Source organism: Mustelus asterias, chromosome 9, assembly GCF_964213995.1.
Source record: "Mustelus asterias chromosome 9, sMusAst1.hap1.1, whole genome shotgun sequence".
In the NCBI taxonomy this organism is placed as follows: domain Eukaryota; kingdom Metazoa; phylum Chordata; class Chondrichthyes; order Carcharhiniformes; family Triakidae; genus Mustelus; species Mustelus asterias.
This window is the reverse complement of record NC_135809.1, coordinates 50,953,875-50,967,237: the sequence shown is the minus strand read 5'-3', so window position 1 is coordinate 50,967,237 and position 13,363 is coordinate 50,953,875. Positions and strand designations below refer to the sequence as shown.

At 45.4% G+C, this 13,363-nt stretch overlaps 1 protein-coding gene across 1 annotated transcript in view; it reads left to right on the top strand.

Annotated features, from left to right (window-relative positions):
• LOC144499224 (metabotropic glutamate receptor 8-like) overlaps window positions 1–13,363 on the top strand; it is a 472,228-nt gene that overhangs the window by 104,294 nt on the left and 354,571 nt on the right. The gene's annotated exons all lie outside the window — the stretch shown is intronic.

Here is a 13,363-nt window from a genome sequence, read left to right as displayed (position 1 = left end):
GGAAGAGAGAATGTCTGGCGTGCATGGGGTCCTTGATTATGCTGGCTGCTTTTCTGAGGCAGCAGGAAGTGCAGACAGACTCAATGGATGGGAGGCTGGTTTGCATGATGGACTGGACTTTGTTCATGACTCTTTGCAGTTTCTTGCAGTTTTGGACAGAGTAGGAGCCATACCAAGCTGTGATACAATCAGAAAGAATGCTTTCTAAGGTGCATCTGTAAAGGTTGGTGAGAGTTGTCGTGAAAATGCCAAATTTCCTTAGCTTCCTGAGAAAGTAGAGGCATTGGTGGGCTTTGTTAACTACAGCATTGGTGTGGAGGGGCCAGGACAGGTTGTTGATGATCTGGACACCAAGAAACTTGAAGCTCTCCACCATTTCCACTTCATCCCCATTGATGTAGACAGAGGCATGTCCTCCACTACATTTCCAGAAGTCGATGACTATCTCCTTCATTTTGCTGACATTGAGGGAGAGATTATTGTCATCGCACCAGTTCACCAGATTCTCTATCTCTTTCCTGTGATGGACCTGTTAAAAGCTGACTTCAAAAGGTCCTCCTCATGCCCCATATGCCCTTCCACCCATCCTTTATGACTCCTCATGCCCCCTATGCCAAGTTATGATATTCCACTTACTCCCTTTGTGCCTTCATACCCCCTATGACAAGCCATGCCTTTCCACGTACCCCCTTTAGCCCATCATACCCACAAGGCCAAACTATGGTGCTTCCATGCCCATTGACCCACTAAAATCTGTATAGAACCAATTAATCCAATAGTGACAAGTTAGGTGTCTGAAAAAACTTTAAAAAAGTAATTTATTTATAACTTGCTACTATATTAAAAAAGTAGTTCCACATCAAAAATGTCAGTCATCCAGACTCTTTAAAATATCAATACAAAAACCACTTAATCTTGCATAAATAAACATAGTGAAATTGACCACAGAATCTAAGGAGCCTGAACTGTCAATTAAGCAATGTTTTCTCGAGGGCACAGCTATTTCAACAAAAGTAATGGGTGTCTGGGCTCCCTGCAGAGACTGGACATCCAATACCCTTGTTGAAACAGCTACCCCTAGAGAAAAATAATGATTAACATTCTGGCTCTCTGATCTCTGCTGTCAATTTCACAATGTTCATTTCCATAAGATTAAGCATTTCAAGGACTTGCAGTTTTTATTATTGATAATCTAAAGGGTCTGGATGTTTGACACCTGTAAAACCTTCCAGTGGAATGACTTTTTAATATACTAGAAAGATATGAATTCATTAAGTTTTTGAAAGTTTTTTCATACATCCTACTGTCACTATAGGGTTCATTATCCCACTATAACAAATGGGCATGGAAATGCCATAAATTGGCAATGGGGGTGTAAGGGACCTAAAAGAGGTGGGTGTAAGGACATAGCTTGGTTGAGGCTGTTTGGGGGCATAGTGGGTGGGTGAAAGGGCATGAGGTTGTATGGATGTGGCATGGTGGGTATGTGGGATTGAAGGGGTATGCAGTGTGAGGGCTGAAGGGCTTTGTGTTTTTATTTTAAATGGGACACAGAGTCCCAGTGCACCATGATGGGCTTTTTACACAGCCTACCTCTGCGTGGCTGCCTCCAAACTTTCTCCCAGGTCAGCTGGCTTGACTCTAGCCCGCACCCACTCCCTGGCAATCAAGCTCCCTCCTACGCGAGCACTTTCTCCCAAGGTGGACAGGCTGAACTGAGCCTGGAATTTTCCTGACTCCTGCTCCCCACCTCCATGATGAAAATCCAGACCGAGTTGTGGGAGTAGAGCACGAACCAACTCAGAGTGAGTTCTTCACTGAACCAAGGCTGAGACTGGAGGCTGACATAAATCATTAGATAATCATCAGCCCTATTCCAGTATTATAATACTGAAGTTTAATCTGAGCAATGTCTACGGGGAAATTTAATTGTGCATAATAGGGGACTTAATGCAGGGGAAATTCAGGGTCCATTCTGTTAATATTCATGCAGTATGGCCATCGCAGAAAGTTCTTGCCTGCAGTGCTGGCATATGTAAAAGTTTGATAAAGCTGAAAAATTCTCTTTTTTCACCATCAGCAAGAACATACTTTTATGCGTTGCCTTTTACTAGTATGTCTGTTATCAGGATATACACCCAATGGCACTGGAATATAGGATGGATTTTCTTGTGTTTAGTATTCAAAAGGTGTTTGAAAACAGGTGCCATGGACTGCAAAATGGGCATTTCCCCTTCCTTTGTCACCAGCAGCCCCAATTCTATGCCCAGTTCGCATTGCTCTAGAATTTCCTGACTTTGTGCCAGCGAGGGCATGCGTAAGATTACACAGAGATGGATGTCAGATACATTTGCACACAGATTTACTGTAGTAGCTCAGGGTACAGAGCTATGCCCTGCCCCTGAACAAAAGCTGAGATTGCTGCTTCCAATGTTGTCATTTAGGTGCCTTCCATCTTCAGGGGAGAGGTGTCTGTTATCAGAGTCTTTCGGAATAAAATAGTGTTGCTGCTTCTCCCTGTGTTACCAGTTTCATACATTTAGTGTAGGGGTGAAGGAACTCTCCCAAACAGGCTGGGATTTTTCAGAATTCACCTGAAAAAATAGGATATTAATAATACAATGCTCTGGAAATATTCAGTGAGGAAATCGCTTGATTCCCCATGTGACCAGCCAGTCCACCATTTACAATGCAGTTTGTTTGGAGACAAGGGAATTGGGCAGCATGGTGGCACTGCTGCTTCACAGCACCAGGGACCTAGGTTCAATCCCTGGCTTGGTCACTGTGCGGAGTTTGCACTTTCTCCCCATGTCTGCGTGGGTTTCTTCAAGGTGCTCCGGCTTCCTCCCACAGTCCAAAGACGTGCTGTTAGGTGCATTGGCCATGCTAAATTCTCCCTTAGTGTACCCAAACAGGTGCCGGAGTTTGGGGACTAGGGGATTTTCACAATAACTTCATTGCAGTGTTAATGTAAGCCTACTTGTGACACTAATAAATAAACTTTAAACTGACCGAGCCTCCATACAAAAGTGCCTCTTTCCCTCTCTTCATACAGATACTCAATCCTGACTGGAATCAAAAGAAAAGCCTCACTATCATCATGTTCACCGTTTGCCTGTGCTGTTATTCTTCATGGCCAAAATTGCTCTCTTTTTCCTCCACCTTTCATTTGGAGGTGATGGCTTAATGGTATTATCACCAGGCTATTAATCCAGAGACTCAGCTAATGTTCTGCGGATCTGAGTTCAAATCCCGCCATGGCAGATAGTGCAATTTGAATTCAGTAAATTAAGAATTAAGAATCTCCTGATGACCATGAAACCCATCTGGTTCACTAGTGTCCTTTAGGGAAGGAAATCTGCCATCCTTACCTGGTCTGGCCTACGTGTGACTCCAGAGCCACAGCAATGTGGTTGACTCTCAACTGCTTTCCAAGGGCAACTAGGGATGGGCAATAAATGCTGGCCAGCCAGCAACGCCCACGTCACACAAATTAATAAAAGAATGTGTGCAATTCTGGTCACCCTATTATAGAAAGGATATTATTAAACTGGAAAGAGTGCAGAAAAGATTTACTAGGAGGCTACCGGGACTTGATGGATTGAGTTATAAGGTGAGGCTGGATGGACTGAGACTTTTTTCTCTGGAGCGTAGGAGGCTGAGGGGTGACCTTATAGAGGTCTATAAAATAATGAGGGGCATAGACAAGTTAGATAGTCAATATCTTTTCCCAAAGGTAGGGGAGTCTAAAACTAGAGAGCATAGGATTAAGGTGAGAGGGGAGAGATACAAAAGTGTCCAGAGGGGCAATTTTTTCACACAGAGGGTGGTGAGTGTCTGGAACAAGCTGCCAGAGGTAGTAGTAGAGGCTTTTAAAAAGCATTTAGATAGTTACATGGGTACGATGGGTATAGAGGGATGTGGGCCAAATGCAGGCAATTTGGGATTAGCTTAGGGGTTTTAAAAAAAAAGGCGGCATGGACAAGTTGGGCCGAAGGGCCTGTTTCCATGCTGTAAACCTCTATGACTCTAAATCTGTGCTGCCAGCTCCTTCAGGAATGTCCAGACCTCTCCATACCATGTTGCTACCATTCTAACAAGCGCATTAACAAGGGGAGATACCTCTACATAGCACTTCAAAGCAACAAATTTGAGCTTCTGGGTAGATCAGAATCGGTCAACATGAAAATCCTACTTCCATAATCTGTAATATTCAAAACTCCATTTGTTTCAAAGGGTTTCTATTTCACTTGCTCCTTTAAAGTTGCTTCTACCTTTAAGCCTCAAGCGATGGCCAGATTGCCTGCTCCTTGCTCTATGTGAGCTTGGTTGTGTGTATAAATTAGACCCAAAAGGAGAACTGGCACAGGAGGTAGTGCATACATCTGCTGCATTCTGCACAAATTGACCCAGGGAGCACCTGCCCAGCAAAATCCACCCCATCCTCTCAAAGAATGAAGACCTCCTTAAACCATCTGAGAGTCGAAATACTCATTTATTTGCCGTGTAGAAAATCTTTTCCACAGTTATATTTCTGTTTCGGCCAGAAATAGTGAGGTTTGCTTTTCCTCAATGTTACATTAGTCACCATGGAAACAAAGAATCCGCATGTTAAATTTCCCTACCACTGGTATTATCTGATCCAATGGTAGAATTAATTATGGATTGTCAGCAGGCTTTCCATTCTCACCATGTCTCAGCTCCTGCCAACTCGGTGCGGTGTTGGGAGTGCAGTTGGCATGACTAACCTCTCCCCAGTGTTCCCTAATTTTGTTTATTGGTACTGCACAGAAGTGCACAGATAGCTGGCTTGAAGCTAAAGGGGAAAAATTGGATTAGGCCTACAAACAGTATAGGGTTTGCTACATGCGACCAACCTGTGCTGTTCACAGTGTTAATGGTGATCCTAGCATGCGGCCCAGCTCTATGTGTGCTGCTCCAGGTCTGAGCAGAGGCTCAGCCTTGTTCGAGTCTAGCATCACATAAAACTAGCCGGCTCTACCTAAACCGCTGCTCACAGCGAGTGTGAATGCAGCTGTTTAATCTTTGAGCATTGCTGCCTCACAGTGCCAAGGACCCGGCCTTGGGTCACTGTCTGCGTGGAGTTCGCACATTCTCCCCATGTCTGCGGGGGTTTCCTCTGGGTGCTCCGGTTTCCTCCCACAGTCCGTAGATGTGCAGGCTAGGTGAATTGACCATGCTAAATTGTATAGGTGTGGTGAACCATCGTTGGTTCACCACTGGGGGTTGTTATTATGTTACTGTTGGGCTAGGGTGTTGTTACTGTGGGGGTTGTACAATGTTGTTGGGTTAGGGTGTTTACCTGTTATAAGTGTTATCATGGCACATTCCAGTGGGGTCCCGCCTCCGGTGGCGAGGTATAAGACCCTCTGCTCCGGCAGGACCCCTTCAGTCTGAACTGGTGCATTCGTGTTAGTAGTTCCATTGTTACACAATAAAAGCCTTCAATATCGAAGCCTTGGTTCCACGTGCTTAATTGTCGCGCATCAATTTTATTGTGTATCTCGTTGGGTGGCTTCGTGTATCGTTTTTTTAGGAGCTCGACGGCACCCGGGTAAGTGGGAGCTGCACGAATGGCGAGATAAATCGTGTCGCTTACCCTTGCGTGGAGGACCTGGAGTTTATCACTGTCTGTAGTGATAGCTACCGAGGCTGCCAGGTAGTCCTCGAAACACTTCCACCAATGGTCGAATGTGTTAGCGGCACCGACCGCACGTGGGTCCAGTGTCAGACGATCCGGTTTTAAGATCTGTTCCATACTCCGTTTGTTGTCCCCTGTGCGGACACGTCGACTGCCACCGTCATCAAGGCATTCAGTGAGCTTTTTACCCTGTTCGGGTACCCCTGCTACATTCATAGCGACAGGGGCTCGTCGTTCATGAGCAATGACTTGAGGCAATTCCTGCTCTCATTCGGGATTGCCTCTAGTAGAACCACGAGCTACAACCCTAGGGGTAACGGACAGGTGGAAAGGGAGAATGCTACAGTCTGGAAGGCTGTCCTACTGGCACTGAAATCCAGGGGCCTTCCAGTCTCCCGTTGGCAGGAGGTCTTTCCAAATGCGCTCCATTCTATCCGCTCCCTCCTGTGTACGGCAACCAATGCTACTCCCCACGAGAGGATGTTCTCATTCCCTCGGAAGTCGTCCTCGGGAACCTCATTGCCAGCCTGGTTGACGTACCCAGGACCCGTCCTTCTGCGGCGACATGTGAGGGCTCGCAGGTCCGACCCCTTGGTCGAACCGGTCCAACTCCTCCACGCCAACCCACAGTATGCCTATGCAGCATATCCTGACGGGCGAGAGGACACTGTCTCCATTAGAGACCTGGCGCCCGCAGGGGACGTAGCAACTCCTGTCGCTCCTATTCCCCCAGTCACGAATCCACTACTCCTCATTGCTTCCCCAGACGTGGCGCGGTCAGCACCGGGACCAGTGCATAACACTTTTACTCCCATGTACAGCTTGCCTGAGACTCGGAGATCGGCGCCACCATCATCACCACCACCACCACCACCAAAGGTTCCAGGATCCCCTGCACCATCGCCTCACCAGGGCCAGCCGGCCCGGGAGTCCTTGAAGGGACAGCCAGACGTTGTTTTGGAAAGAACGCCACCGCAAGCACCTGCTCCGGTTTCGCAACCGGTGTTGAGGAGATCACAGCGTCGGTGCGGTCCTCCAGACCGTCTGGACTTGTGAATTCTGTTTATATGACCTGTTTTTTTCTTGCACCCCGCCACCTTTTGTTCTTAAAGGAGGGGTGAATGTGGTGAACCATCGTTGGTTCACCACTGGGGGTTGTTATTATGTTACTGTTGGGCTAGGGTGTTGTTACTGTGGGGGTTGTACAATGTTGTTGGGTTAGGGTGTTTACCTGTTATAAGTGTTATCATGGCACATTCCAGTGGGGTCCCGCCTCCGGTGGCGAGGTATAAGACCCTCTGCTCCGGCAGGATCCCTTCAGTCTGAACTGGTGTATTCGTGTTAGTAGTTCCATTGTTACACAATAAAAGCCTTCAATATCGAAGCCTTGGTTCCACGTGCTTAATTGTCGCGCATCAATAGGTTAGGGGGATTAGTGGGGTAATATGTGGCATTAAGGGATAGGGCCTGGGTAAGATGCTCTGTTGAAGAGTTGGTGCAGACTTGATGGGCGGAAGTGCCTCCTTCTGCACTGTAGGGATTCAATGAAAAAAAAACAGGCTGCATCTCTTAAAGGCGTTGGCCATTCTGATTGCAATAGCTGCTGGAACTGGTTACAGAAGAATTCCTGAGTTGAAAGAGGTTTGGAGCCAGTGCAATAATCAGAGAACCTGCTCCAGAGGTTAAATTGCAGCACTGGAGGCCTTGTGTGGCAGGTGGACAGGGGGAAAGAGGTCCTCTTTCCACAGGAGCTCTTCCATACAGACACTGCAAAGGCAATGGGAGCAGATAGCCTTTGTGATCAATGCCAGCCTTCTAGTCACGAGGATCTGGATGCAACAGTGTAAGAGGAAGTTTAATGCCATTGCACGAGTGACCAAGATCAGTGAATGCATCTTCAAATGTCATATCCTTACAAATGTAACACTAGACTCACACAGAGATCCATTCACCACATCCCTCACCTACTAACTCTCCCCTCAAGTATGACTCAGATTTATATGCAGAGCTTCAATTTGCCGTCACACGCTGATCAATGCTGCAAGCCCCATCCCCACATCTCACAGTTTGCACACACTGCCAGCTATTCAATTGTGGCAGGCACTTCACTTGAACACTCACTGCACCACAATTACTAAAAAAACTGTCCTTCAAGAGAGAGGGAAATGTGGTGTGAAACCAGAGGCAGCAGTGCCAAAATGGAAGGGATTGTTGTCCCAGTATGTTCTTATCCTCCTAGAGGAGAAAGGGATACTGGCCATTAATAGAACAGTCACAACTGAGGCAATGACCAGTGTTGGGACTGAAACCATAGATGATGAGAAGTATGTTCCTCCCTAAACCCACTTCTCACACCCTACTTCCTCCTCAATGTATAATCTCTTCTGATTTATAAGCTGCCGATGGTATAAGAGTACTCTTCTTACTTTTCTCCCCTTCCCTTCACTCAACGCTACCCCTTGTACCTTGTTCCTTTCAGATATCCAATGATGCTACCTAGTTATGTACTGGTACAGGAGAGTGAAGTCTTCAGAGATAAATAATGATGAAACACCATCATTCGCTCTCATGCTCACAGCAACAGCTTGGATATTGACACCATGCATAAAATAGAGGCAAGCATAGAGGTGAGACCTGCACAAGGCGAGTCACCGGGCATGAATGGACTGCAGCCAGGGCAGGGGGCAAGGAGTAGATGCTAGGACTCTAGATGCTAGGACTCTAGGTCACATATGAGTTCTGTAGAAGTGGAAGCTAAAAGATGAACATGCACACACACAGACATGCTACTGCAATGGCAGGCCTGTCAAAAAGTCCAATGTCACTGCCAAGGAGCTTGGTGTCTGGCTTCAGCTTGGCACAGGGCTTTCCAATGAGCCTTGAGCCTGAGCGGGTATGCCAGTAAGCACAGATCTCTTACCCTCTGTCTGAGCATCTACTGCAGCACAAGGAGATGGTGCTCAGTATAATGGGGGTGATGATTGAGGCCATTGTATTTGCAATGTCCTGTTCTACAGTCAAACCTGAGACAATGGCCTGTTCCACAGTCAAACCTGAGGCAATGGTCAGTAGACGTTACATCATAACTGGGTCTGCCAGTGAGAGTATGCAGTTTGTCACCACTTCCATGTTGGAATGGATGGTCTTCAAGCTTTGCTAAGGCATCGAAGTATCGCTGGACGCAAATTCCTCAGTGTTCTTCTGCACATCGCCCCATCGAAATCTTCATCTGTATCATCTGTAATAACAACCCCATCTGAGACCTCTTCCTCTGGGGAGCTGTACTTACCCCCTGGCCTGGCTACAACCCAATTGTGCCCTGTGACGCACTGTGTACTAACTCTATAATACCTTGAAGGTACTTGGCAGTGCTGGTGGTTGCAGGTATTAGATCAAGTGAAGGTTTTTCTTCAACAGATGCCTGGTGAATTCAGCCTTCCTCATGAGCTTGCAATGGCTGGCCCAGCCACAGTTCCAGAGCATCTGGAAGGATAATGCTGGGTGAGTGGTGGTGGAGGGAGGCTGGTGGGTGTGAATGCTGCAATAGGTGGGAGGCTGCCGGCAACATTGGCAGGTGTGTGAGGGTGTCACTGAATATCCGAATGTTAGGCCTGTGTCCTGATTGCCAGCGATTGCGAGTGAATGAGCGATGGGTGTGTGGTGTATTTGCGCAGTGTGTGAGGTTGGTGGTGTGATAAATAGAAGATGTCACGTGAAGATGCATTCACTGACCTTGACCACCCAAGTGAGGTCATTGAACGTCTTGTGGAACTGTAGCCAAATCTTTGGGAATTGACCGCCCTCGCCACCTGCTCCGTTTGTTTGCAAGAGTTTTCCTTGATGCCCTCCTGCAGAATTATTACATCTCTCCTCCTTTCCACCTGTTGCCTCCAATGTTGCCTCAGAAAATCTAGGAAATATTTCTCTTCCCTGTTGCCCCATTTATGTTTTCCCTTGTGGTCAGCTATTAGACGGGCAGCTAGCTACAGCTGTGTAATAAGTGCAGCTCCCCTTTTAAAGAGGTGGACTGCATTTAAGAAGTGCAGGCTACCTGAAGGATGTACTCGGCACACTTTAAGCTTCCTGGTGAGCATGCAGCCAATCGACAGCATATTTGGTGCTGGGCTGAAATCTTAGTAAAGATAAGGCAGCACAAAGTTTCTGTGCTGTCTGTCTCTATGGGACTGGGCATGGGTAAGTTGTAAATTGCCTCCCGCTGTGCCTGAAAATAGGAGCAATCTAACTCATGTCATATATTGGAATAAAACAGTGGGGGACAATCTCACTTTACAGGAAGAATCAATTGCAAGTTAGCTGTTCGCATTAACTGGTACTTGACTCACAGGCTGTACACTTTTCAGAGCCAGATCTGCAATCTCATAGTCTCCCTGATTGTGTACAGTTTTGGTCACCCTGCTATAGGAAAGACATTGACAAACTGGAAAGAGTACGAAGAAGATTTACAAGGATGTTGCCAGGACTAGTGGGCCTGAGTTATAGGGAGCAGTTGGCCAGATTAGGGCTTTAGTCCTTGGAACGTAGGAAAAAGAAGGGTGACCTTATTGAGGTGTATAAAATCATGAGGGGCATATTTAGGATGAACACACATAGTCTTTTTCCTCAGGAAGGGGAATTGAAAACTAGAGGCTATAGGTTTAAGGTGAGAGGGGAAAGATTTAAAAGGGACCTGAAGGGCAACTTCTTCATGCAGAGGGTGGTGCGTATATGAAATGAGCTGCCAGAGAAAGCAGTTGAGGCAGGTACAATAGGAACATTTAAGAAGCATTTAGATAAGTACATGGATGGGAAAGGATTAGAGGCTTATGGGCCAAACGCGGGCAATTCAGACTAGCTGGGAGGACACCATGGTCGGCATGGACCGGTTGGGACGAAAGGCCTGTTACAGTGTTATATTGCTCTCTGACTTTATGAATAACCAGTGAGATCCCTCAGTGTCCTCTACTGCCTCAAAATGCTACTGCAGCGATGGGGAAAACTGTGACTCACCACTCCCCTTTGAGCGCAAGGATTAGTATAATGTCAGTACCATGTAAAGAGCTTTTCCTTGAAGTGATCTGTGAGCTATCAATTTGTGTGTGTGTGTAGCCCTCTTTTAATTTGCGAGTGATTCAATTAAAAAATATCCTGCAGAAAGGCTTTATTCTTAAACAAGATAAAGGTTTGTTTATTACAAAACTAATGCAATAAGTCCCTTTAGTGAAACTAATAAAGTTACTTACTGAATCCATACAAAGATTAAATGCAGATAAGGATAAATAAAATACTTACATTGATGAACTTCAGTTCATTCCTTTAAGGTATCATTGCCTATAGTTTGCAGTTGAAGTGTTGGTTGGCTGGAGGGAAGGGTTGAAGAGTTGTATTCAGCAACCACGATGCCTTCTATAGTTGATTAGTTATTATTTTCCTTTTCAGGTCAACTCTATTAGTCAATGGAGGCGATGGCCGAGTAGTATTATTGCTAGACTATTAATCCAGAAATTCAGCTAATGTTCTGGGGACCCGGGTTTGAATCCCCCCACAGCAGCTAGTGGAATTTGAATTCAATAAAAAATATCTGGAATTAAGAACCTACTGATGACAATGAAACCATTATCGATTGTCGGAAAAACCCATCTGGTTTACTAGTGTCCTTTAGGGAAGGAAAACTGTCATCTTTACCTGGTCTGGCCTGTGATTCCAGAGCCACAGCAATGTAGTTGACTCTCAACTGCTGTTGGGCAACTAGGGATGGGCAATAAGTGCTGGCCCAGCCAGTGATGCCCATGTCTCACAGATGAATAGCAACAAAATCGGGTTTTGGGAGAGGGAGATTTCTTGTCCCTCACTAGTTCTGTGGTTATGACACTTGAAGATTGTCTAGATTCTTTTCAACAAAATAACAGTTAATTTAAGGATACCTTTCTCTTTTTTTTCTCCCTTGGCCAAGAACCCTCTCTGATGGTTTCTCTTAGAGTTCTTCCTTGGGGCTTTGCACAAAATGGTGCTCGCAGCCTGTCTTTATCACAACCAAAGCAAAATGGCTGCGATGTTATATGTTATTGCATAATTTAAAGCAAAATCTCTTCCAGTTTTGTTGTTAAAAGCCCCAAAATGTTACAAGAGGCATTACATGGGGAAACTGCAACAACAGCTCTCCAAAGAAGAACAAACGGTTAGGGCCGAGGAGCCAAGGAGGAAATCAAACCTCAGCAGGAACAAACACCTTCCACAGTCCCTAACAGCTATTCATTATACCCTTATTTAGGATACTTTCCCTTGAAACTTCTAGGAACCATAAACAACTCTCATCCTCTCAATAGAGAAAGGTTAAACTGTGAGCTTGCCACAATCAGCTGGAGTAGACGTTTGAAGTAGAAGTGCTAAGTTTTATTGTCATTTTTCTTACAGTGTTTGCTGGTTGCCTTCAGTATCATAGTCATCTTGTTTAAGTGAAAGAGCCTATCAAATCAAGTGTGAAAAACAATATAATTCTGTGTCCGTGAAGCCTATGTTCCTGTAATTACCACTTCAAATTGTATTTTGAAGCAATTTTTTTTATTATTGTCACTAAAGAACTGTTCCCTAGGCATTCAACAGTGCTTAGGAATCCATGGTAATTTGTAAAGAAGATTTATTTTAAAATGTTTTCTTTAACTAAAGATTTGAATAAAGTTGGAACCTTGTGCTGCTGTCAGAGATCAGCCTGATGATTCTGAAGGTATGAAATGTATAAACAAGTAGAAAGGAAGAATTTCCAAAGTAGGATGTGCACACTTTCAGAACTGTGGACTATTATTCGGCCAGCGCTGCTGCTTTCTGTAAGTCAGTATTTTATAATGGTAGGACCACTATGCTACATAGAACCAAAGAAATAATTATTCTCTTAAATTGAGACTGGTTTTGGTGAAGGCTATGTGGTTAAGTAAACAGATACATTCTGATATAATTTAGAATCATAGAATCATACAGTGCAGAAGAGGCCCTTCGGCCCATCGAGTTCACACCGACATATTAGAAATACCTGAACTCCCAGCTAACCCCATCTACCAGCACTTGGCCTAGAGCCCTGAATGTTATGATGTGCCAAGTGCTCACCCAAATACTTTTTAAAGGATATGAGGCAACCCGCCTCTACCACCCTTCCAGGCAGTGCATTCTGGACTGTCACCACCCTCTGGGTAGAAAGGTTTTTCCTCACATCCCCCCTAAACCTCCTCACCTTGAACCTATGTCATGACTAGGTCATGAATGACCCTTCAAGTAAGGGGAACAGCTACTCCTTATCCACTCTGTCTATGTCCCTCATAATTTTGAAGTGAAGTGCTTCTCTGCATGTTCTGAGATCAATGAAGACCGCCACCACCTTCTCAAGGACAGTTAGAGATGGGTAATAAAAACTGGCTGTGTATACTGGCTCACATCCGATGAATGAATTTAAAAATAAGTTTATTTGCACTTTCAGAACTTTAAGAGAGTTCTGCTCCAGGCATTTTGTTCCCTCCTTCAGAGCTTCACCAACCATTGTGGTCTTCTCCAGGGTACTGAACTCCACTGGTCACTGAAACTTGCAAGACCCTGAGATAGTATAGAATTATATAGAATTACAGAGTCTACAACACAGAAACAAACCAGTCATCTCAACAGTCCCATGTAGACCTTCCACCTGAGCTCCCCCCCTACCCCCTCTCTACATTGAAC